This window comes from Manis pentadactyla, chromosome 19 (genome assembly GCF_030020395.1).
Source record: "Manis pentadactyla isolate mManPen7 chromosome 19, mManPen7.hap1, whole genome shotgun sequence".
Lineage (NCBI taxonomy): Eukaryota > Metazoa > Chordata > Mammalia > Pholidota > Manidae > Manis > Manis pentadactyla.
In genome coordinates this window covers 14,773,500-14,799,758 of record NC_080037.1, presented here as the reverse complement: position 1 = coordinate 14,799,758, position 26,259 = coordinate 14,773,500, and the positions used below count along the sequence as shown (strand labels likewise).

The following is a 26,259-nucleotide window of genomic DNA, read 5'->3' as shown; positions in this document are numbered from 1 at the left end:
TGGAGCTAGAGAAGGGAGTCAAACTGGAGTCAGAGAAGGGAGTTAAAATATGGAATAGGAGAAAACTGAGTCCTTTGGTTTTTGATTGGAATCAAAGGTACTCCACAGCACCATCTACTGGGAAGGCTTGGAAGCCATGGAATCTCAAAAGCAATGAGCACATCCAGCACTAATTAATACCCTTCTCCACTGAACAGAACCGGGGCTTCTTAGAGATATGGCTAATTCCAGGGCTGGGGCAGGGAAAGCACAAGATAAGTCATGCCAAAAACAAGGAAGTGCTCAAAAAACACCAAGAGATCCTACCAGTCATACTGAAGACACTTTGAGCATCAAAATGATGATACTAACAGATTACATAAGCCACTCAAAAATATCAGAAACTATGTTTCCATAATATTAATTAAAGCTAAGAAGAAAGGTGTTCTGTTGAGATCATCATAATCCAAGAAAAACTGTGGAACTATTCCAGACTAAGACTAAAGAGACATGGTAACTATATGCAACACATAATTCTGAACTAGATCCTTCTGCTATGAAAGACACTAGTGGAACAACTCACAAAACCTGAACGGGTTTTAGAAGTAGATGGCAGTGTCATGTCAGTGTTAGCATCCTGATTTTGTTCACTAGATTGTGATTATATGTAAGAATACGTTGGTGGAATGTAGGCCTCAGGCGAGCATCTTATTTTCAAATGGTTCAGGCAGGAAAAATCACTTTTTTGCACTACACTTGCTTTATTATAAATATATGATTGATTCATGATAAAAAATTTTTATAACACAAGTATAAAAAGTAGTAGTACAAGACAAAAAGTAGTATACAAGACACAGAGGTAGAAAAAGAGAAACTGAGAAGGGGGAAAAGGACATATATATATATGAAAGGGAGATACTGAAAGATAGTCTGAGGCCATATAATGGAGAAAGTCTACATTTTGCTGGTAGTTTTTTCTAAGTAGTTATGAATTTACTTATAAAGGACTGTTTTCTGTTGTTTTTAAACACACATCCAACATAGTAAAAAGAAAAGTAGTTAATTCACTCCTATTATTTTCCCCTATTTTTACAATACAGATAGAGGATTAAAGAAGAGTTAGGGGAGATGTTGGGCTCCAATCTGGCAACCAATCTATGTAACTCTTTATTAATCTCAGTAAGTCTCATGATACATAGGTCCATTACACACACACACACACACATTTGCACACTTCAAAAAATTAATCACTATCAAATGAATCTAGACCTACATCTCCCAAAATGTTCTCTTTCCTCAGGAATTCTTGGATTAAATGGAAATAAAATGGCATTCAAAAGTAATCAGTACTTTTACCAGTACTGAACTCTTTCTTAGTGGTCTTTAATTTTAGGCATCAAGTTTAGAACTTAGGTGTTTTGTTTTCTTGCCTGAGAACTATAGACAAGGAAATAGCAGCAGAGCCAACTCACACTAAGATATCTCCCCCACACAGTATGGGTTCCCCAGGGTACTGAAAAGATGAGGGACAGAGACAAAGTCAAATCAGTCCCAGGAGGAGAAGTGGGGTACAAGAGGAAGGGGAAGAGGAGGGATATAGAAGGGAGTATGGACAACCTTTTTCCCCTTTCAGTCCAGCAAGTAGCAAGGGTTAAGTATCTCCTTCCACACTTGGTACCTCAGACAAGTACAAATGGCTTTAGACAAGCTCGTAGTGGAATCACAGAACTGCTATTCCTAAGTAGGCAAAAAAGAATGCCATTAAAGGGAAATTACACAGAGAAAAGACTCATCTTTAAAGTCATTAAAGTTAGGAGAGAGTATAAAGAAAACAGTTATTACATAAAAGGGAAGCAATATCAACAAAATTACTATTTTTCAGGACAGAAAAGTTACCTTAGGGGGCCATTTAAAACAAATAAAGGGATATATTAGCAACTTTAGGAACCCTACATGTATTAATATTGAGTAATCCTAACATTGCTGGGCTTCCATGTCTGAAAGCTTGGAGATGCAATCTTACCACATCTCCTCATCTATTTCCTAAAATGTGAGTTTATAAATTCTTGACTTCTAATTGCTATATCTAATAAGATCCCCTGTTTCCACATAAGAAAAAAGGGGCAGGAGTCTGAAAAATGGATTAAGAATATATATCAATGACAAAGTGCAATAAATGAAAGTTGTATTGAAGACATTAAACCAGAATTTAAACTAGCTTTGAATGTACAAAAATCAACAGATTACTGTGAAACAATGCAGCGTGAAAAATAAAGTATGAAATTTAATTTCTGTTGTTTTACATATTAGCTTTTACATTGAAAATAGGTGATTCATACACTGTTATTCTGATGGATTTACTGTTGAAATAACTTTTTTAGTGTATGAATTTCTGGTATAAATATTTTGGTAAAACAACCATGAGGTTTACTAATCATAAACAAGGTCTTCAAGATCACTTGTATTCTAACATAATAAAAATGAGCTCCCGCAAAAAACAATTTTAAGTTTAGAAAATACATAAAAATATATACATAAACTAAATTTAAATATCACTATTACAAGGTCTTGATCTGTGTCTATCTCAACACCTAGTTTAACTGAGAAGAAAAGAACTCGCTACTATCAAAATACAGAAAATGAAAAAGCATATAGAGTAAGGAAAATATACATTCCAAATACAAGTGTGAGAATAAAAGATACCGCGGAAGATTTTACCTTGAGTTCCCAGTGATTAAACTTCCAACCTGGTGAATAGTTATCTCGCAAATCAACTCTAACTTGAAAGTAACGCTGACTAGACGCCTTTGATAATCACTCCAGTTTGCAAACAGAGCATCTCTGACCTCTTCAGAAAGTGCATTTGTAATGTCACAAGGGATAACCACCACCTAGAACCCAGCACAATACCACAAATTTATACAAAGTTAGAAAAAAGTCATGCCAATATATAACATCCAGGAGACAAAACCTATACTAGTGACTATAAATCTTTACACAAATCAACGTGTGTGATTTCTACCCAGCAACAAGCTGCATGTTGCCTGTCCATGCTAAATGTATTTTCCCTTGACCTACATTTCCTTTAACTTACTATAAATCAAAAATTGTTTTCTAAAACTGTTTTACACAAAGTAGCCTAAAAAAACTGAAAGAGTACTAACAGCAGTAACACAAATGACACATAGTTATACAATACTAAGGTCTAGACTGTACTTTGTTGTTTCTATATCAGCAAAATCTACCTAAATAATACTCAGAAAATCACACTTTCAAATTTCCTTTCATAAATACACCTTGTATTTCACAAAAGTAATGATAACAAATTTTAAATGTAAGAGGGTTCAAATTTATGGTATATTTTAGTATACCATAAGGTATACATTGGTATATATGGCTTCTATTTCACAGAAGAAATGATAAACAGAAATAGTGTCCTCACCTGCACACAGGCCACACGGGGTGGTAACACTAAGCCCATGTTGTCCCCGTGAACCATGGTCATGACACCAATGGTTCAAGTTGTCAGGCCCCAGGAGTTCTGATAGGTAAACTGCTTCTCTCCTGATATCTCTGGATCTTCATAAATTATTTTAAACATTTCAGAAAATTCTGCCCTACATGATGTGATGTTGCTCCCTAAAACAAAGAAAGGAATATTAAGCTTAATTTTAATGACCTAGTGTGCCTTTAAAAATCATTACTGTAAGATCACACACCTGAGAGTTGTGTTAGACCTGCTTTATCTTCCCTGATTTTTTACATTAGAAAGTTTTTAAAGAACAAGTGATACAATAGACTTGTATTCGTCAAAAAATACTGTAGAAGTGTACTGCTGTGAGCAGCCCTTTTCACTGAGGTAATTTTAACTACAAAGGTTAAAAGGAATCCATGCTTTGGTAATTCAGGATACAAGCCCTGACTTAATTGACCCTAGAGATTTATAGGAACAAGACACATTTGCCTGAAATTACACTATGGTTTAGGAAGCACATAAAATACTGGTTTTTTAAGTGTACCTCTCTAATGAGAGCTGGAATTTGTTGGATCTTCCCATAGACTTATGTTTGCAGTCACCTATGAATCCTATGCAACACTCTGATACCTGGATAGCTCTTCCACTAGCAGATATAAACGCTTCTACGGTGGTTGTATATTCTCCTCCTGCAAATTTCTCCTTTTCAGTCTTTCTTCCTTTTACAACAGGAATTGCTAGGAGCTCTTCATATACTTGAGCATATAAATCAAGTATCTGCAGGACCTGTTAACAAATTTTAAATGTAAAAGTGTTCAAATTGATGGTATATTTAGTTGTTATAGAGTTATGAAACTGTACTATTTAAAACTAATTGTGGTGGAAAAGCACTTCAAACAATAAAAACCTTTTTTATGGAATGATTAAAGCAGCCAGTGCAAACGTATTAAGAAAGACATTCAACAAAACAGTGTGAAATAGAATAACTTTTTTAAATGTACACAAACTTAGAATGTATGAGAAAATAAATCTTCAGGAAATATATACAGTAGAAAGGGTGAAAATCTGATGAATAATGTATTTCACCTGTGGGATTATAATTTCTTCTATGTGGTAAAGTGCAAAAACAATTCCATCTGAAAATTTAAAACAGCACATTTTCTAATAAAATTTCATTGAGGAATTACATTTGAATTAACTAGTTTCTTCTTTTAATAGGTGAGGCACAAACTTTAACTAACAAAATGATTTATGCTAGGAAATGATCTTTTTATGTTATTTTGAGAGCAGATGAAACTTCAAGCTAGAGTTCCTTACTGAATGATTGCTATGTAAATAGATAGCACCACATTCTTTACTACTGACGGGGAGCACGGCCCAGACAAAGAGCACAATTACTAGGAGTAACAACTTTTCCTATACCTCTGCAGCTGCTTCCTCAAACGCAGCAAATGCACTGTGCCCTTCCTGCCAGAGGAATTCCCGAGTACGAAGGAAAGGCTGAGGATGCTTGAACTCCCAACGCTGGAAGAAGCAAGATGACAACTGGTCATTACAAAGAGCCTTTCCGTTTTTATTGACAACTTTATGCGCTAAGTTATCCAGAAATTATAACTGTGATTCAAAATACTTCAAAAATGCTTCCATACTCCCAATTCTCTCACTATAAAAATAAGGAAAAACAAAATGTTCTTTTTTATGAAAGTGAGTAAGAGGAATAATGAAATAACATGTGAAGGGGTATGTACCTACCACCACATTGCACCACTGATTCAGCCTGATGGGCAGGTCTCTATGTGACCGCACCCATTTTGCATATGCAGGGTACATCACTGAAATGACACAGGAAAATAGACAGAATTAATCACTGAAGGCTTTATTTCTCCTTGAAAGCTGGTAAGAGTTAAATCGGCAACATAATTAATGGGAATTAAAACGTTTTTGTGTAAATGTGTTCCAATGTTTATAATGGTAAGTGAATGGTGTTATTATGTATTTCATAAAATGAATTACTCAAGGAAGTAAATCTATCTAAACTTGGCCAAATTTTATGTCCTCTACAATAAGATTTACGTTTAACATTTAATTTGACTGGTCAGCTGCTCTTAAAAACTCTAAGTGAAAATCTTACAGTAAATATGCATAAACCATGTTCTAAATTAAGTTCTTTGCATTCATTATCCTGTTCAATTCTCACATTCAATGCACAAAGTAAAACATCATAACCTCAAGTATCAAAAATGTGGGAGCTGAGCTAAGAAAAGTTAAATAACTTGCTGAATCCAGCACAGCTACCCTTTGGAGCCAGAATTCAGGTTAACTCATCTAACGCCATCTACCCACAGTATGAGAGCTCCTGCCATGAACTGCTCATCTGAGTGACGGCGCCTGTCTTGTCATGGCCTACTCATGATTAACTATGATTAGTAAAAGAAACTCTACCAATCTGGCATGTGAAAAAAATGCTGGTGTCATCACTTCAATGATGCATCATTATATTACACAAGCGTATCACTAGAAGTAGCAAATAATGAGCAAACACTCCGTAACTCTAAAGACGGATAATCACTGTGAAAGACACTGACAAGCCCAAAGGCTTAAAATTTCCAGGCGGCAGTTCCATTTACTAAGTGTAATTTCAGGAAAATCACTTAACCTTACAGAGACCACTTTTTACCTGCAGAATGGAGATAACAACACCTGCCTCTACTTTCCTCACAACATTGTTGTAAGAATAATACAAGATATAAAAGAGATCACTGAGTAACCTATAAAACCCTATATGAATGTAAGTGTATTATTAAAAATGACTAAAAAATTAATAGGTAAATATGGCATAAAATATTAGTGTCTGTAATTTTATTATCAATACGAAGAATAAAAATTATTCCAGGAATAAAACTCCTTGGAATAGGGGGCGGAGCCAAGATGGCGGTGTGAGTAGGACAGTGGGAATCTCCTCCCAAATAAATACATATTTTTGAAAATACAACAAATACAACTAATCCTAAAAGAGAGACCAGAAGGCACAGGACAACAGCCAGACTACATCCACACCTGAGAGAACCCAACACCTGATGAAAGGGGTAAGATACAAGCCCCGGCCTGGCGGGACCCGAGCACCCCTCCCCCCAGCTCCTGGCGGGAGGAGATGAGTCAGAGCAGGAGGGAGAGGGAGCCCAGGACTGCTGAACACCCAGCCCCAGCCATCCGGACCAGAGCGCAGACACAGTGCATGCATGGGGTGCTGGAAACTAGGGAAACAGGGCAGCAAGACCTTTGAGCGGGTCTCGAAGCCAGCACCCTTGTGACAAAGAAAAGTGCATGCTTTTTGAAAGTCTTAAAGGGACAGGGACGCCACAGCTGGACGGAAGCTTCCCGGTTCAAAGTCCAGCAGCTGGAAATTCCAGGGAACCCCAGGCGCACTAACCCCCTGGGCAACAGCTCTGAGACCCCTCACAGAGGTAAACAGCCAAACAGCCCCCCGTCCATTACCCCTCCGGGGCCCCGCTGTAGCAGAGCAACAGCCTGAGGCTGGCCACGCCCACAGCAAGGGAGCTTCCTCCATACCGGCCGGGCAAGATACAGAGACCCAGTCTACACGCAATTGCCCAACACAAGCCACTAGGGGTCGCAGTTGTCCCAGTAAAATAAGGCCAAGAGCTAGTGGAAAGCCTTGGCCATCCCAGCTGACAGATAGTAAATAGCTCACCATTGCACCTATCAACATGAAAAGGCAAAAAAATTTGATCCAGACAAGACTAACCCAGACAGCTTCAACATCTGCTACATCTTCCCCTGAGAAGGAATCTGGGGAGATAGATTTAGCCAGTCTTCCTGAAAAAGAATTCAAAACAAAAGTCATAACCATGCTGATGGACTTGCAGAGAAATATGCAAGAACTAAGGAGGGAGAATACAGAAATAAAACAAGCTCTGGAAGGACTTCAAAACAGAATGGACCAGATGCAAGAGACCATCAATGGACTGGAAAACAGAGAACAGGAACGCAGAGAAGCTGATGCAGAGAGAGATAAAAGGATCTCCACGAATGAAAGAATTTTAAGAGACCTGAGTAACCAATCGAAACGGAACAATATCCGCATTATAGAGGTACCAGAAGAAGAAGAGAGAGAAAAAGGGATAGAAAGTGTCTTTGAAGAAATGATTGCTGAAAACTTCCCCAAACTAGGGGAGGAAATGGCCTCTCAGACCACAGAGGTACACAGAACTCCCATGACAAGGGATCCAAGGAGGGCAACACCAAGACACATAATAATTAAAATGGCAAAGATCAAAGACAAGGACAAAATATTAAAGGCAGCCAGAGAGAAAAAAAAGGTCACCTACAAAGGAAAACCCATCAGGCTATCATCAGACTTCTCAACAGAAACCCTACAGGCCAGAAGAGAATGGCATGATATACTTAATGCAATGAAACAGAAGGGCCTCAAACAAAGATTACTGTATCCAGCACGATTATCATTTAAATATGAAGGAGGGATTAAACAATTCCCAGACAAACAAAAGCTGAGGGAATTTGCCTCCCACAAACCACCTCTATAGGGCATCTTACAGGGACTGCTCTAGATGGGAGTACTCCGAAAACGAACACAGAACAAAACACCCAACATATGAAGAAGGGAGGAGGAGGAATAAGAAGGGAGAGAAATAAAGAATCATCAGACTGTGTTTATAATAGCTCAATAAGCAAGTTAAGTTATACAGTAAGATAGTAAAGAAGCTAACCTTGAACCTTTGGTAACCACAAACTTAAAGCCTGCAATGGCAATAAGTACATACCTTTCAATAATCACCCTAAATGTAAATGGACTGAATGCACCAATCAAAAGACACAGAGTAATAGAATGGATAAAAAAGCAAGACCCATCCATATGCTGCTTACAAGAGACTCACCTCAAACCCAAAGACATGCACAGACTTAAAGTCAAGGGATGGAAAAAGATATTTCATGCAAACAACAGAGAGAAAAAAGCAGGTGTTGCAATACTAGTACCAGACAAAACAGTCTTCAAAATAAAGAAAGTAACAAAAGATAAAGAAGGACATTACATAATGATAAAGGGCTCAGTCCAACAGTCCAACAAGAGGACATAACCATTATAAAAACATATGCACCAATACAGGAGCACCAACATATGTGAAACAAATACTAACAGAATTAAAGGAGGAAATAGAAGGCAATGCATTCATTCTGGGAGACTTCAACACACCACTCACTCCAAAGGACAGATCCACCAGACAGAAAATAAGTAAGGACACAGAGGCACTGAACAACACACTAGAACAGATCAACCTAATAGACATCTACACAACTCTACATCCAAAAGCAACAGGATACACATTCTTCTCAAGGGCACATGGAACATTCTCCAGAATAGACCACATACTAAGCCACAAAAAGAGCCTCAGTAAGTTCCAAAAGATTGAAATCCTACCAACCAACTTTTCAGACCACAAAGGCATAAAACTAGAAATAAACTATACAAAGAAAGCAAAAAGGCTCACAAACACATGGAGGCTTAACAACACGCTCCTAAATAATCAATGGATCAATGACCAAATCAAAATGGAGATCTAGCAATATATGGAAACAAATGACAACAACAACACTAAGCCCCAACTTCTGTGGGACACAGCAAAAGCAGTCTTAAGAGGAAAGTATATAGCAATCCAGGCATATTTAAAGAAGGAAGAACAATCCCAAATGAATGGACTAATGTCACAATTATCAAAACTGGAAAAAGAAGAACAAATGAGGCCTAAGGTCAGCAGAAGGAGGGACATAATAAAGATCAGAGAAGAAATAAATAAAATTGAGAAGAATAAAACAATAGAAAAAAATCAATGAAACCAAGAGCTGGTTCTTCGAGAAAATAAACAAAATAGATAAGCCTCTAGCCAGACTTATTAAGAGGAAAAGAGAGTCAACACAAATCAACAGAATCAGAAACGAGAAAGGAAAAATCACAACAGACCCCACAGAAATACAAAGAATTATTAGAGAGTACTATGAGAACCTATATGCTAACAAGCTGGGAAACCTAGGAGAAATGGACAACTTCCTAGAAAAATACAACCTTCCAAGACTGACCCAGAAAGAAACAGAAAATCTAAACAGACCAATTACCAGCAATGAAATCGAAGCAGTACTCAAAACACTACCAAAGAACAAAATCCCCGGGCCAGATGGATTTACCTCGAAATTTTATCAGACATACAGAGAAGACATAATACCCATTCTCCTTAAAGTTTTCCAAAAAATAGAAGAGGAGGGAATACTCCCAAACTCATTCTATGACGCAAACATCACCCTAATGCCAAAACCAGGCAAAGACCCCACCAAAAAAGAAAACTACAGACCAGTATCGCTGATAAACGTACATGCAAAAATACTCAACAAAATATTAGCAAACCGAATTCAAAAATATATCAAAAGGATCATACACCATGACCAAGTGGGATTCATCCCAGGGATGCAAGGATGGTACAACATTCAAAAATCCATCCACATCATCCACCACATCAACAAAAAGAAAGACAAAAACCACATGATCATCTCCATAGATGCTGAAAAAGCATTCGATAAAATTCAACATCCATTCATGACAAAAACTCTCAACAAAATGGGTATAGAGGGCAAGTACCTCAGCATAATAAAGGCCATATATGATAAACCCACAGCCAACATCATACTGAACAGCGAGAAGCTGAAAGCTTTTCCTCTGCGATTGGGAACAAGACAGGGATGCCCACTATCCCCACTGTTATTCAACATAGTACTGGAGGTCCTAGCCACGGCAATTAGACAAAACAAAGAAATACAAGGAACCCAGATTGGTAAAGAAGAAGTTAAACTGTCACTGTTTGCAGATGACATGATATTGTACATAAAAAACCCTAAAGACTCCACTCCGAAACTACTAGAGCTAATATCGGAATTCAGCAAAGTTACAGGATACAAAATTAACACACAGAAATCTGTGGCTTTCCTATACACTAACAATGAACTAATAGAATGAGAAATCAGGAAGACAATTCCATTCACAATAGCATCAAAAAGAATAAAATACCTAGGAATAAACCTAACCAAGGAAGTGAAAGACCTCTACCCTGAAAACTATAAGACACTCTTAAGAGAAATTAAAGAGGTCACTAACAAATGGAAACTCATCCCATGCTCCTGGCTAGGAAGAATTAATATCGTCAAAATGACCATCCTGCCCAAAGCAATATACAGATTCGATGCAATCCCTATCAAATTACCAACAGCTTTCTTCAATGAACTGGAACAAATAGTTCAAAAATTCATATGGAAACACCAAAGACCCCGAATAGCTAAAGCAATCCTGAGAAGGAAGAATAAAGTGGGGTGGATCTCTCTCCCCAATTTCAAGCTCTACTACAAAGCCACAGTAATCAAGACAAATTGGTACTGGCACAAGAACAGAGACACAGACCAATGGAACAGAATAGAGACTCCAAACATTAACCCAAACATATATGGTCAACTGACATTCGATAAAGGGGCCATGGACATACAATGGGGAAATGACAGTCTCTTTAACAGATGGTGCTGGCAAAACTGGACAGCTACATGTAAGAGAATGAAACTGGATCACTGTCTAACCCCATACACAAAAGTAAATTTGAAATGGATCAAAGACTTGAATGTAAGTCATGAAACCATAAAACTCTTAGAAAAAAACATAGGCAAAAATCTCTTAGACATAAACATGACTGACCTCTTGTTGAACATATCTCCCCGGGCAAGGGAAACAAACGCAAAAATGAACAAATGGGACTATATCAAGCTGAAAAGCTTCTGTACAGCAAAGGACACCATCAATAGAACAAAAAGGTATTCTACAGTATGGGAGAATATATTCGAAAATGACAGATCCAACAAAGGGCTGACATCCAAAATATATAGAGAGCTCACACACCTCAACAAACAAAAAGCAAATAATCCAATTAAAAAATGGGCAGAGGAGCTGAATAGACAGTTCTCTAAAGAAGAAATTCACATGGCCAACAGACACATGAAAAGATGCTTCACATTGCTTGTCATCAGAGAACTGCAATTTAAAACCACAATGAGATATCATCTCACACCAGTAAGGATGGCTACCATCCAAAAGACAAACAACAACAAATGTTGGTGAGGTTGTGGAGAAAGGGGAACCCTCCTACACTGCTGGTGGGAATGTAAATTAGTTCAACCATTGTGGAAAGCAGTATGGAGGTTCCTCAAAATGCTCAAAATAGAAATACCATTTGCCCCAGGAATTCCACTTCTAGGAATTTACCCTAAGAATGCAGCACTCCAGTTTGAAAAAGACAGATGCACCCCTATGTTTATCGCTGCACTATTTACAATAGCCAAGATATGGAAGCAACCTAAATGTCCATCAGTAGATGAATGGATATAGAAGATGTGGTAAATATACACAATGGAATATTACTCAGCCATAAGAAGGAAAACAAATCCTACCATTCGCAACAATATGGATGGAGCTACAGGGTATTATGCACAGTGAAATAAGCCAGGCGGAGAAAGACAAGTACCAAATGATTTCACTCATATGTGGAGTATAAGAACAAAAGAAAACTGAAGGAACAAAACAGCAGCAGAAGCACAGAACCCAATAGTTACCAAATAGAACTCTATAGTTACCAAAGGGAAAGGGACTGGGGAGGACGGGTGGGAAGAGAGGGATAAGGGCGGGAAGAAAAGAAAGGGGTCATTACGATTAGCATGTATAGTGTTGGGGGGGCACGGGGTGGGCTGTGCAACACAGAGAAGACAAGTAGTGATTTTACAGCATCTTACTATGTTGAAGGACAGTGACTGTGAACTTGGTGACAAGTAGTGATTTTACAGCATCTTACTATTTTGATGGACAGTGACTGTGAATGGGGATGTGCGGGGGACTTGGTGAAGGGGGGAGCCTAGTAAACATAATGTCCTTCATGTAATTGTAGATTAATGATACCAAAATAAAAATAAAAAAAAACTCCTTGGAATAGTCAGAAAAATTATTAGCATGAAATAAAAAATGATGCAAGTACTTAAAAAGAAATCTATCTTTACCCTAATGATAAAGAGCTCTGCAATGGATATTGTACAGAAAATAAAATTCTATACAACTTAAGTTTACATTCATCTTTACCAACATTCATTAAACCTTACATCATCAACAAGGATTATAAATATCACAAATAAAAGTTGAGAGTCAACTCTAGCGGCTGTCTCTAAAGTTTCAATGAGCTTTCTCCTACACTCCAAGGCCCACCCTCACCTGTTTCACTGGTAGGACGAACGGCAATTGGTTCTGCCAATTCTGTTTTGCCTGATCTTGTAACCCAAGCAACCTAGAAGATAAAATCATTTTTCATACATTTTTTTAACAGCATTTTGAGTAGCAGCACAAATGCAAACCTTCAATTTTTATCCTATCAATTAAAGCAAGTTAAAATAATTGCTGCTGTTCACTGTGAGAAAAGATAAGATACTTACTGTCCCTACTTAGCGGAAAGTAAAAGCCAGTTAATTATTTAATGTAATAAACAGATTACTTGCCCTGAAGGTAGAAATATAATTTTAATGGTTTTACATTTTTTGAAATTGGTTGTTATGACTTCCTTTTAAATTAATATCAAGTGTGAACTTGAAGTATACTTTTGAGTTTTTGAGAGAAAAACTGCAAAAATAAATAAAGCAAGCTAACTTACCTCAAGGGCAAGGTCAGCAACATAAGTCGTCTCTTTCTCTAACGCACCTTGAGACACAAACATGGGGAAATAGCAGTTTTCAACACCAAGTTTCTTGATCTCAGAATCAAAGAAGTCCTTGATGGATTCCCAAATGGAGTACACCCAGGGACGGAGAATATAGCAGCCACTTACATCATAGTCATCACAGTATTCAATCATTTCTGCCTTGGTGATGACCTTTTTAAAAGAAAGACATAGTCTTTACAGCCTAAATTGAACCAAAACTATAATAATAAGTATATGATAACCAAGTTTCAAATCTGGAGGCTTCCACATTTGGTGCATCCTCTTAATGTGCCTGTAAAATGCCCCTTTGTACACTGAGAAACACCACAGCTGTAAACTCTAGAGAAGACTTGAATTCCAAATTGTTCCTGCTGTTTAGTATCTTTGTGACTTTGGGGATAATCCCTCACCAATAAAAGTAAAAAAAAACAGTGATTATCTCATAGGGCTACTTCTCGATTCATTACTTTATGTGAGCATGCTTAGAAAACTGTTATATTCTACTGCAAAGCCACAGTAATCAAGACAATTTGGTGCTGGCACAAGAACAGACCCATAGACCAATGGAACAGACTAGACAGCATTGATATAAACCCAACCATATATGGTCAATTAATATATGATAAAGGAGCAATGGATATACAATGGGTAATTCACAGCCTCTTCAACAGCTGGTATAGGCAAAACTAGACAGCTACATGCAAGAGAATGAAACTAGATTATTGTTTAACCCCATACATGAAAGTAAACTCAAAATGGATAAAACACTTGAATGTAAGTCATGAAACCATAAAACTTCCAGAAGACAACATAGGCAAAAATCTCTTGGACATAAACATGAGTGACTTCTTCATGAACATATCTCCCCAGGCAAGGAAAACAAAAGCAAAAATGAACAGGTGGGACTATATCAAGCTGAGAGGCTTCTGTACAGCAAGGGACACCATCAGTAGAACAAAAAGGCATCCTACAGTGTGGGAGAATATATTCATAAATGACAGATCCGACAAAGGGCTCACATCCAAAATATATAGAGAGCTCACGCACCTCAACAAACAAAAGCAAATAATCCAATTGAAAAATGGGCAGAGGACCTGAACAGACAGTTCTCCAAAGAAGAAATTCACATGGCCAACAGACACATGAAAAGGTGCTCCACATCGCTAGTCATCAGAGAAATGCAAATTAAAACCACAGTAAGATATCACCTCATGCAAGTAAGGCTCGCCACCATCCAAAAGACAAACAACAACAAATGTTGGCGAGGTTGTGGAGAAAGGGGAACCCTCCTACACTGCTGGTGGGAATGTAAATTAGTTCAACCATTGTGGAAAGCAGTATGGAGGTTCCTCAAAAAGCTCAAAATAGAAATACCATTTGACCCAGGAAGCCCACTTCTAGGAATTTACCCTAAGAATGCAGCAGCCCAATTTGAAAAAGACATATGGACCTCTATGTTTATTGCAGCACTATTTACAATAGCCAAGAAATGGAAGCAACCTAAGTGTCCATCAGTAGATGAATGGATAAAGATGTGGTACATATACACAATGGAATATTATTCAGCAGTAAGAAGAAAACAAATCCTACCATTTGCAACAGCATGAATGGAGCTAGAGGGTATTATGCTCAGTGAAATAAGCCAGGCTGAGAAAGACAAGTACCAAATGATTTCACTCATTTGTGGAGTATAACAACAAAGCAAAACAGAAGGTACAAAACAGCAGCAGACTCACAGACTCCAGAAAGGGACTAGCCATTACCAAAGGGAAGGGGCTGGGGAGGTGGGTGCGGAGGGAGGGAGAAGGGGATGAAGAGACATTATAATTAGAACACATAATACCGGCAGGTCATGGGGAAGACAGTACAGCACTGAAAGGACAAGTAATGACTCTATAGCACCTTAGTACGCTGATGGACAGTCACTGCAATGGGGTATGTGGGGGGAGACTTGATAATACAGGTGAATGTTGTATCTATAATGTTGCTCATGTGAAACCTTCACTAAGATTGTATATCAATAATACCTTAATTTAAAAAATACTATTATCCAATATCCAGTCAAGAAAAAATGAAATAATACAGATTATAACATACTGAGTACATTTTGCGGTATTTTTTTTAATGGGAAAGAAAAAGATCTCACAGAAAAATGCCAACTAATATGCAGACAAGAGACAACAGAATTGGAGGTTACATTTGCTAACATCTTAGTAACAAATAACTAGGCAGCATCTATGGATGCTGAAACCAGTGGGTGAAGATGTACGTGGTCCCAAAGAATCTCCCCACAAAGTGCTTGTTAACTGCAACAAGAAAACTGCAGTGGGGAAAGCTGGCATATAGTCTCTCAAGTAATCAAAGTTAGATCATCAGTAATGGGAAAAATTAAATCTGTGCACCAGTTAACGGGCTGCAATGAACAAGAAATCAATTCTGTGCTACTTTAGCCAAAGATATGCGGCCTGAATCTACCCACAAGGAAACTTCACACAATCTGATCAGGGGACATTCTTCCAGTAAGTGGGCTGTCACCTTGAGAAACAAAAGCTATGAAAGCCAAGGAAAGACTAAAAAAATTCCAGATTGAAAGAAACTGGGAGACATGACAACTAGGTGCAAAGAATGATCCTAAATGTTGATCCTTGCACTATGGAGGGTCCGGCTGGAACAATCAGTGTTGGAATATGAATGGGCTTTGTACATTAGACGGAAAAATTTTATACAAGTCTACTTCCTGATTCTGATGGTCCTGTAAGTCATGTGAAGACTTACCTTGCTTGACAGAGATGCACAATGGAGGATTCTGGGACTGCTGAAGCATCATCATCTGCAGTATGACACTCTCCAGTGGTACAGGGAGAAAAAAGTACTTTGCTCCAGTCTAATCCCTTTTTAAGTTTGAAATTATTTTAACATAAAAAAAGTACTTCACATGCTGAGTGTATGTAAAATAGGGAAATTCCAGCAATGCAATCTGTTTTTCTAAATGTTTTACCTAATTTTATTATTTAAAAATTTTAAATAGTGGGAAGAATTAAAAAAGGAAGGAAAAAAAACAAATATTTATCTTATAATTGGTCCAAAGTTTAAAATGACAACAAATTTCTTTAAGGCCTTATTCCAGAGTATTGACAAAAAATGTGGTTCTTAGTTCTATAATCACTAAGGAACGAGGTCTCTCGCCCCCAGGGTGACTTTGTAAGTTTCACTGGCAGAAACTATAGCTATTCAGCACCTAAACTTTCTTCACCTACAGTCTCACTTAATTCTAGCAACCAACGCCATGTGGAAGGTATTATTCCCCTTTTCTTAAACAAGGAAACTGTGGAGGAAGCCACACAAGGAAGCTGTCAAGGTTCCACAACTAGTAAGCGGCAGCCAGGATTGTACTGAGGTCTCCAGGAAATAAAAGCCTTTGCCCTTAACCATGAGACAACGTTGCCTACTGCTTTCCATCCCAAATCAAACCCATTTCTTTTAGAGTTCACTGATTTGCGTTAAGGTTAACCCATAATTACCAATATGCTAAAACACTGGCATTTAAAAAATATTTTAAATGGGTATTAAATTGTGGTTTTTGTCTCCGTACATTCAGACCACCACCAATACTGATAATATAATGAATAATTTTGTCAGCCTTCTGTGGCTAATTTTATCAAAAAGTCTGGGCTTCTCCAAAATTAGAAAGTAGATCTATCCTAGAGATACATATTAACAAATAAGACATTAATAAACTACTTAAATTATTTGTGTAATTTCCCAAACTAGTAATTTATTTTAAACCGCAAATTCTTACCTATCTATCCACAGTAACCTTGGCCACACTGAAAAAGCAATTCCAAATCAAACCTAAGCAGTATCAGCAACGTGAGCGATCCGACGTTTACCCTGAGGTTTACTACACATCCATGGGGTGTGTAGTAAAGCAGCCGAATCAGACCGCAGTGCACTTCGATGTTCCAGCAATTACCCTGCCGCTTTTAATTAAAAACAAACGCAACCTCATTGAAATTTTGAACGCTACTGTGATCGTCTGCCTTTGCTCCCTTTACACCCAGTAAAAACGTGAAGTTAAGTAAACTGGATTGAATATCTTTTCTGAGAGGAGGAAGAAAGCTACGACCAGGGAAAATGCTAAAAGAGGAGAAGCGAAGATAATAAGGACTTTAAAGTTCCAAATGTTATTTTTACAATCAGATCTCGATGTCCAGGGGAAACTAACTCAAAAGGGAGGACGCGGCTGGCTAGAAGTCAGCCTCTGAGGGAGAAGGTCCTAAGCTGAGCCTCCCTGAGCCGCCCCGCCGGGCTCACAGCACGCCTGCCTCCCTCCACGCCGCAGAACACCGTCTCCAGGGGCAGATCCACCTGCCGCGGGCCGGAGCGAGGGGCGCGGGGCCTATCCGGGCACAGCTCTGGGACACCGGCAGACCCACTAATTTCCCAGACCGGGACGGCCACTGCGCAAAGCCGCGGCGCGGCGCCCTTCCCCGCCCGGCATCCTCCCGGCTGACGCAACCCACACAGGCCGCGGCATCAGCCCCTTACCCAGGGGAGAGTCCCCGAAATTCACTGTCAGACACAGCGTCGCCAACTCCGCGGGTCTACGGCTCTACAGTCAGCGCGCCCGCCCGGCAGCCCGGACTACCTCGCACCAGACGAACGGGAGGAGACGCAACGTGTGCGACGCGCCTGACCTGACATCGCCTGCGACGTGCCGTCGCCGTATGGGAGCACGCCACCTTGCGTCATCGCCGCGCGCCGTCTCCGACCAGCCGCCAGCTTCCGAGCCTTCGACCCGGCCCTCGGTCTCGCGGGGCAGAAGGACCTACGCGGCGCTCCACGCCGCCAGGAAAAGGCGCTGAAACCCACGAGACTTTACGACACCACGTAAAGCAAGAAAAGCAAGTTGTGAGACGGTAGCTACTTGTCTTGGGCGCTCACGTGAACACGGAAGAAAACACGCGAGAGCTGTGGTGTATCGCCCGTGGGCTCTGTGTACCGAAACACAGAAGAGGTCCTGGAGGCATATACACCAGACGATAGCCACGATTGCATTGGAGAAGGGGGAAGCTTTTCTCATGTTTCCTCATTTTCAGACTATATTTTCAAGAGTTATTTTCGTACCTGAAAGTAAAGGTTAAAAGAATTGTATAAAAGGCATAATAATTAAAAGCTGCTGCCCCAATTTGCTTTCGGTTCGTGCGCTTAGACAGCTTTTCAGAGGGTAAGCGTACCTCTTACTAAACTGTGTTTTTGTTGTGTGTTGAAGGCATCACCCCCATATTCTCTTAACCTCCTAAAGACATCCCTGTGTTCACTAGGGAGTGCCGTTTACATTAAAATGGGATTTGAGTGCTTAATGCAACGGTAGACGAGTTAGGTGTGGCTGTAACATAGCCAGCCTCCAGGGGTTAAGTAAGGCACCTCCATCAGAACAAGACCTCCCTCACTTTTCCCACCTTCCTATCAGAATCTCTAAGGATGGAACCCATGTCTCAAGTTCTCCAGGTGATTTTATGCATACCAACTGTGCCTTTCTACCTCCCTTTGTTTACATTGATTTCTCATCACACCCTACTAGCTCTTAAGATTGTTGAAACCTTGCCTTAGACCTCTTGGGATTCCCCACAGTGCCTAGCACATGAGGAGGTGGGGGCGGTGTGGTGTCCTTCCTACTGTATCATAATTGGTACCAGGAAAACACCACAAAGCAATTGATGGCTGGGAGAGTTGGGACGAGGGTAGTACAGAATTTACTTTTAGAAATGCAATTTAAAATTATGAAACAATGAAAATTAATTTGCATTATATTTTACAAAATTTAGGTATTCTTGCAATTGTGTGTTAATTCTTAGAACAAAAAATAAATGTTGAATGTTTCTTTTTGTTGTTTGGTTTTGCTGAGCAGAGGGGATGAGGCCAGAGCTTCATGTACTTTACTTAGAAGTGGGTTGAAACAAACTGTTTTAACTGAGGAAGGCAGACAAGAATTAAGTCAGGTAGAATACTAAATAGATGGCATGATATCCTGTTCACCTGCTTGGGACCAGTTCACAAAACTGGACCAAAAGCCAAAAGGAAAAAATTATATGATGTGAAAAGCACCACTGTACTAATAAAGACACCAGAATTAACTAAATTAAATACAGAGACACTCCCAAGGTGTCTCATAGAGAGGGCACCATAAAATGTTCCAATAATGTATAACGGTAATTTTGGTACATTGTTCGTTCACTATTTTAAAAATACATCTATATGCCAGGCAGTGTTATTGGTGCTAGGAATATGTAATGAACAAAAATGAGGTTATGAAGCTTACACTATAGTGGGATGAGGCAGAAAATAAGCTAATGTCATTAAATACCTTTTATGAAAACAAAGAGTGTAATTGGATTAAGTAGGATGGAATCAGAAGAGAAGCAGTAGATACAAAGAAGGCCTCTTTAAAAAGGTGTTTGGACCTGGGCCCAGTCCAAGGAGGAGCCAACTATTCAAAGATGTGATGTTTCATGGCTGGAGGGAAAAATTTTGATTTGTTTCTCAAAGTTTATACATCCTGCTTTGAAGAATCTTTCATATGCTTATCTCTAATACAAACCAGCCCACTACTGTCACTGGACTGTGAGCTTTCCAATGCCAAGAACTATTACATTATTCATCTTCGGATCTCCAACACCATGCACTGTGCTTGTCTTAATGCTAGGGTCTCAATAAAGAGTTGAATTAATGAATGAACAAATGAAAAGCAATCTATGATATACTATACTTGCTTAATCCACCTAATGACATGTGTTGGCACTTGAAAACTAAAGACATGAGTTTAATTTACACGAAGTGTACATATAAATCTAAGAACTGGAGGAGGAATAATTTAGTTCCGTATCTAACAAGACTCTTGATACTTTAATTAGAAATTGGTTCTTTGTAATTATATTTACATATTTCCTTTACTGGTCCCCTATTTCAATATGTGATTTATTTATATTCAGCAGAAAAATAGAAACTCAAAGTAAGGTCAATTTATTGCTATGAATAAACCACCACAATATTTAGTGACTTAAAGCAACACGATTTTATTATTTGTCATGTTTTTGTGGGTTCAGAATTTTGGCAGTTCTTGGCTGTGTAACCAATACATGCTCCATATGGCATCAAGTGGGGTCGCTTGGTGCTATTAAACAGAAGCTAGGAAATGGTTTTCACTGCCCTGGTGCCTTGCTAGGAAGTCTGGAAGGCTACCCGACTCCCTCTCCATATGTAGTTGAGTCCTTTCCAAGTGATACCTCCAGCAGGGCAGTAAGACTTCTTATATGGTGTGTGTCCACCCTGAGAATGAAGGTTCCAAAAGATCAAGATAAAAACGGCAAGGCTCTTCCTGATCTGACTGTGTAAGTCACACAGCATCACTTCTGAGGCACTTGATTGGTGACCAGTGAGTCTTGGGGCCCACCCACCCACATACAAAAGAGGGGACTACACAAAGACATGAATACCAGGTGGTTCACTGGGGAGTGTAGTGGTGGATTGAATTGTGTTTTCCAAGAAAAGATATGTCCAAGTCCTAGCCCTCAGTCTCTGTGAATATGACTATTTGGAATTAGAGTCTAGGCATATATAATGAGGTTAAGGATCTTGAGATGAAATCGTCTCAGAAAGAACAGGGAAACAACACACAGAGGGAAAGGAGATGCGAAGAAAAAGGTAGACATTGGAATGGTGGAGCTGCAACCTAAGGAATGCCAAAGGTTACTGGCAGCTACCAAAACTGAGGAGTTACGGAACACATTCTCCTTGAGAACCTTCAGAAGGAACCAGTCCCACCAACAACTTGATTTTTTACTTCTGGCCTTCAAAACTGTAAAAAAATAAATATCTGTTGCTTCAAACCACCCAGTTTGTAGTAGTTTATTACAGAGCTCTAGGAAATGGGCAATCTTCAGAGACTAGCTGCTCCAAAAGCTCTCAAATTCTCCGATTTCTTACTGTATACATATTTTTTAGCAAGTATACCATAGCGTCACTAATAGTTCTTTACTCTTGGCTGTGCCTCCTTCTTATAAAAGACCATGCAGGGAAAACTGTCACATATTAGCAGATACTAAAAATTAAAATGGTAATTATGGTTAGCTTTTTTTTTCTTCATCACATCTGTGGAAAGCACTACAGAAAGTTTACTTGTACTGTCAAAATATCTTTGGTGAATAAGCTTAAAAAGGAATGTTTTATCTTAAAGTATTATAGGCAAAACTCTAGAGTTCAATAACCTATAGAAAGAAGAGCTTGAGTGAAGAAAATATGGATCAAAAAGGAAAACTGTAATAGATCTTTACTTTGAAAATACTAGCATATCACGGAGTGAAGCAAAGGCCTGCTTTGCATTTGTTCTACATTTGATGGAAAATCAAAGGAGGGCATTTTTCTTTTCCCCTGTTAGTATCTTACCTACACCAGCCCTGCTCTACTTAAGGGCCCGAGAAAACACTGCATTCAAAACTGAGGAGGTCCTTTAATGAAGTCACAGAGAAGAAAGGAAGAGCGACCACAGATCAGGTTGAAAACTCAGGATATGTGCATCACCAATTCCAAAAGCTTCTTATGAAAGAGACCCACTAATGAACATGGATGGAACATCGCCAACAAGCCCTGGAGAAATGACACTACAAGTTCTTCAGGAATACTTGGATAATGTTAAGAAATTTTACCTAGCCAATGTGCAATCTGCTGATTTTATAAATGCTGCACAAGGAAGTAGAAAGATCATTCCTTGGGTGGAAAGCCAAATAAATGGAAAAAAATCAAAGGCCTGTTTCCCAATGGCTCTGTTAGTAGCTCTGCCTTACTGGTGCTGGTGAACACAGTCTATTTCATAGGGCAGAGTGGCCAGGAATTTGATAAACAAAATACTGAAAAGGGAGAATTTTGGCTGAAGAAGGATATGAGCAAATCTGTGCAGATAATGAAACAAAGCAAATCCTTTCATTTTTCTCCTTCTAAGTAACTAAGTATAAATCACTGAGCAACAATGCATAAAGTAAAGGTGAGGCTCTAATTCCATCCAGTTAGTTTTTAAATGTATTTTTCCGAGAACTAAGTTTTATCCTAGCTAAGTCAATGAGATGTCCTTTAAGGAACAAGTGCACTTTTAACAGATTCTGGAACTCGACTTGCATAGTAGTCATAATTCCTCAGTGTGGCCAGGACTCCTGCAGAGTTCATATGCTTCACTTCCTTGTTATACTGAAGAGCATTTCCATGGATATCAGTCAGCTTGCCTACGGGAAAAACATCATTACAACGTTAATGGGTGACTGGATCATTATGCATCTAGTTACTTTTAAGGGCTTCATGTTTGCTAAGGAATATCTAATTAATCGGGGATAAAATCAGGAATAAAATGAGTGACTATAAAGGTAAAGTTTTGATTTACTTGAAGTTCAAAACTATAGAGCAGTTTTGACTAACTGAAGGCTAAAATTTTTTTCCTTCCTTCCCTGATTAATTTAATTTACCATCTTCAATTTATATTTCTCATTAACTAGTGCCTCCTTTCCTGAGGTGATTACTTTTCCTATTAGTTATACTCCGTCACTGTTATTCTTGATTTCAAAAATGTTTTCTTAATTCTACCACTTAATATTAGCACTTTGTTTGGCAAGAGTTTAAGTGATGTCCATAAAACATAACTGTATTTTATTAGTTTCATTTACGAACCTAATGAGGTTGGATTATGATGAATTTTAACTTCTTTGAAATACAATATGGTGATGAGATATTATTTGAGAGTAGATGTGAACGGATGCCTGTTTGAAACTGAAAAGTGACCTATGTATATATGTGTAACATTTTCAATCAGATTAGAAAACTTCTAACTATGACCTTAAAGCACTAGTACTGAGATATTTACCAATATTGGCTTAAAGGAAACTAAATGAGGTGATGACGACGATGATGAATATTTTACTTTTCAAGAAATAACCCTAAAAGCATTAAAGCTATAAATCAATAAAGGTTTAATAAAATCAACTGTATGCAGATCGAAATGCAAAAGTGAAACTGCAACTAAAGAAAAATGAATTTGCTGAAAATCCACTTTCTCACCTATGAAATGTGGGGGTTGGATTGCATAATCTCTAAATTTCCCTCCAGCTTTTATATTCTAAGGAAGTTAATATGCTGAAACAGTGTAATATAAAAATTGTAATTTCCTGAAATAAAATGGACTAACCTCCCACAGCATGTAAAATAACTTCTGGAGCACAAGTATCCCACTTCTTACATCCAGGACTTGCAAATACATAAGCAGAGGCTTTCCCTTCAATCAGCTGGATAATCTGTGAGGTTAAAGATGATAATTACCCCTCAACAGTGAGTTGATAGGAGTGCAAATAAGAGAAATTGCTTGTTTATATTAAGTGTATTTCTTTCAGTTGCTCTGTTACACGCAGGTTAAAGCTGTTAACTGGTTTAAATGACACACATATTATGAAGAAATATATAAAATAAATCCATAATAATCTGGTGATTAGAGGGGGGAAAAGTGGTTAAATAAGCTAAAAGAATGATATCTGAACAGTCCAAGTTAGATAAAAGTTTTTTACGTTGTTTTTCTTTCTTACTGTAAAAGCAATATATATGTAGAAACAGTAAAATTTTTAAATCTTGTAAAATATTGACCATTATTACATAAAGGACAGAGAAATATCAACTAGTGCAACAATGTATAAACTGTAACAACAGTTTAGCCTAACATGAGTGATGCTAACTAGTCTAACAAGTATATTCTTAAGTCTTTGGAATTATATCTACTGCTCTTTCCCCTAGCAAAAAATGAAACGTTTAAAGTCATCTTTATAATTCCTATAATACTCAAAGAAAACTGAAGTCCTTGATAGAAACAGTACAACTCTAAAAAGTAACTTGCTATCAAGCTTTCATTGGTCATTTGACTTATTTTTTGGTTATACTATAAAATAATTAGCACCATAAAACTCAGAGTTCAAATATTCAGACTAAGAGACCAGACTGGGAGAATGAGGAAAATCTCAGTAAACACACTGTAGCCAATTAATCTTTTTAGTGCTATTCAAAACTACCTTCAAATGATTAAACCTTGCTACAAGCTTTGAGTAAAAGCTTATGTGCCAACATATATTTTCTTTCATTTAACAAGTATATGTAAGGTCTTACGTGCCAAGAATTATGCCAGGTCTATTTTTTGAGACTTTGTTAGATTCTCAAAAAGATTCTTCATGTAAAAAAAGTAACTGCCCAATAAGGTCTTTTCCCAGGGGAAAAGGAAGGAGCTGTGCAGGATAGGGACGTCGTTCCTCAGGAGAATGGTGTCCCTTGGGAATAAAAGAGCCCCTTGGGTTTCTGTGGTTACAAAAATAGGGGCAAACAAAATCATTTCTGTTACTGTTTACATTTTACCAGGAATACATTTTTACTTTGAAATGTTTCAGATTTTTTTCAAAATACCATTATTTTTAGGCTCCCATTTTTCATCCTAATGAAGAAAATGCTTTTGGAAAATCTAAAAACAGCTCTTTATTGCTTCCAAAGGGTTGCTGAGGAGATATGAACTCCATTCAGTTCAATATATAGTATTTGCCTTTCCCTGTGCCATGCACACAAGTGTGAAGTGAACATGTATCAGGAGCTATGTGCACTTCAGTATTCACTCTAGAGCCTAAGTATGAATTGGGGGGTTCATAGGTACCTTCAAGGGCCAGCATATAGAGGAATATACATTTCATTAACATAGGCTTGGATTTTAAATTGTTATAAGGGGGTCATCCAAGGATTTGGGACAGGCGAGTAATATATGGTAAGTTTTGCATTTTTAATTGCTCTCGTGGTATTGTGAGGGCTGAACTGAACAGGGAGACCACTTTGGAAACTACTGCAAAGTCTGGATGAGGGATGATGATAGTTTTTAACTAGGACACTGGCAGTTGAGGTGGACAGAGGAGATTTTGGGAAGGAAGAGGATATATAGATGGGACCAGACTGATAGGATGTGAGGAAGGAAGGAGTCTGGGATGACTTTCAGGTGTCTGGCTGGAGCAACTAGGAAAATGATGGAACCACCACCCAGATAGGAAACTGCAAGAGGAACACATCTGGGGGCAGGCAGAGAAAGGAAGAGCTCAAACTGGGCATGCTGAACTGGAGATACCTGAGGAATGTGATATATCCAGGGAACAACTGCATGAGGGCTGGGGACAGAGACCAAACCGTTCAATTTCACAATCTTCTCAGGAGGATAGAAGCCGAGAGGAAAGAATGGGGCAAGTATCCAGGAAGGGACAGGTGGCCCATCCTTGGAGTCTGTAGAGGGAAGGTCTAGGAAGTAATCCATGAGTGTCCTTTAGAAAATAAGGGCTGCTGACAGAGGATTAAAGATGGCGCATGAGAGGAGAGACACAGGCTTTCTCCTAAAACTATATACAATTAGAAAATATAGTTGGTGCTACTAATCTTGAGAGAGCAACAGGAAAGAGGACTGTGCCAGACTGCATATACCTGGAGAAAAGAGCAGACCTCATGAAGCAGGGTAATGTACCAAAGCTGTGGCCCTGTGGAACCCAAGTCCTTCCCCCATGCCAGCTCACCCATGGGAGGAAGAGAAACAGAGCAGGGAGGGAGTGGAAGGCCTGCAACTGCTGAATACCTAGCTCCGGAGATCTGCTCTGGGAGCACAAAGCTACATTTCATGGTGCTTTCATGAGACTTGCATGATTCCGGTGTTGGAAAGCTAATACAAGAAGAATTCCTGGAGAGACTAAGATTCCAGCTGCTTGTGGAAAGCAGGGATCCATATTCGGCTGCTCTGGGACAAATGCTTATACCTGTGTGCTCGGCCCACTGGTCCAGGCAGTGGAGACAGGAATAGCAGCTGGGAAGCAGGAAACAGCTCTTTCCTCCCCACCAGGCACCAGTACCGCTCCCCTGCGACACCCGACATTGCTTCAGGGGCTCAGCAGCTCCACAGAGTAG

At 38.8% G+C, this 26,259-nt stretch overlaps 1 pseudogene; it reads right to left on the bottom strand.

Annotated features, from left to right (window-relative positions):
• The window catches only part of LOC118935333 (bifunctional glutamate/proline--tRNA ligase-like), a 30,765-nt pseudogene extending 15,402 nt beyond the window's left edge, over positions 1–15,363 (bottom strand).
• Between the last annotated feature and the right edge of the window lie 10,896 nt (positions 15,364–26,259).